At 43.6% G+C, this 1334-nt stretch overlaps 1 protein-coding gene and 1 pseudogene across 4 annotated transcripts in view; one reads left to right on the top strand and one right to left on the bottom strand.

Moving 5' to 3' along the window:
* Positions 1 to 1334, top strand: part of Kansl3 (KAT8 regulatory NSL complex subunit 3) — a 35167-nt gene that overhangs the window by 2690 nt on the left and 31143 nt on the right. The window lies entirely within an intron of this gene.
* LOC101980259 lies at positions 569 to 1333 on the bottom strand (annotated as a pseudogene).

Here is a 1334-nt window from a genome sequence, read left to right as displayed (position 1 = left end):
GTAGACCAGGCTGGCCTTGAACTCAGAGATCTGCCTGCCTCGGCTTCTGCCTCCTGAGTGCTGGGGGACTAAAGGCTTGTGCCACCACTGCCCAGCTCAGAGAGCTTGTTTTAAGAAATATTCCTAACACTGCCTCTCAAGTATTAGGATTGCAGTCTTAGGTGTGGATTAGAAGAGTAGGTTTGTTTGAGGCATGGTCTCTCTATATGTAGCCCTTGCTATCCTGGAACTCTCTATCTCTCTATGTAGACCAGGCTGGCGTCTCTCATATCGCATTAAAGACCTGTACCACTACCCAGCTCAGAAGACAGGATTTTATTTCCTAATGATAGTAACATTTTGTTGACTTCTAGTTTTAACAAGGTCCATGAGCCATGACTTAGAGGAACATTCTAGCATAATCCTAATGCCTCTGGCTTGAGACATAACTGAAAATCTTTATTTAAAATTTGATTTTTTTTTTACTGTGTTAAAAAAATCTTGCTTACATTAAAACTCATGTGTTTGTATCTCGTGGCATTTTCTTAAAATGAAGCTCAGTGATTGAGTAACTGACTTTATTGGAAGATTTTTTTTTTTATCTCAAAAATGTTTTAATTGAGTGTCTAAGATAAGCAATGACATTTATTACATATTAAGTACCAGCCTGAAATTGCCGAAAATCCAGATCACCAGACACCCACCCCCCAAATTCTTGATCAAGAGCATTTCGGGCAAAGACACAATCGCTCCTCACTTCATGATCCATCATGAACAGACACAAAGAACTGTGTACACCTTGTGCTGCCCGGGCTCCATCCATTCACTGCCCAGGTCCCGAGAGACTCTTGTTCATGAACTGTCTCTTCACAAAGCAAGTCCACCACTTGCTGGGTTTATCATTCTGAGGGTCAAAAACTTTTTCACAGAGCCGCAGTCCAGTCTCCTGCCTCAGCTGCTGTAGGTACGCACGCATCACTTCATCCTCCTGTTTATTCGCAGGTTTGGCATAAATGGCATTGAGGGGGAAGCCAGGCTCTCCAGGAATGGGGAAGTTTGTGATTCCGAGCGTGTACATTTCTTTCTCGCCTTGGCTCCTGGAATTGCACTTTTGAAGTTTCTTTAGACACTCAGAGATGTAGAGTGTGATGTAGATCAGGGTTCTATCTGCTTCATTCTTAATTTCATAGTTCTTGAAGAAGACATTGGCCTTGAAGTAATAGATGGCTTCATCCACAATATCTGTGTCTTTTGTCTCGCGGGGCGCGGGTCCTTTGAACTGACTTCTGAGGGGAAGCAGCGCCATGTTGCCGACAAGCTTGGTGTCAGGGTCCATGAGAGAAGAGTGGTAAGCC

The sequence above is a fragment of the Microtus ochrogaster genome, linkage group LG2 (assembly GCF_000317375.1).
Source record: "Microtus ochrogaster isolate Prairie Vole_2 linkage group LG2, MicOch1.0, whole genome shotgun sequence".
Classification (NCBI taxonomy): Eukaryota; Metazoa; Chordata; class Mammalia; order Rodentia; family Cricetidae; genus Microtus; species Microtus ochrogaster.
This window is presented reverse-complemented; position numbering and strand designations above follow the sequence as displayed.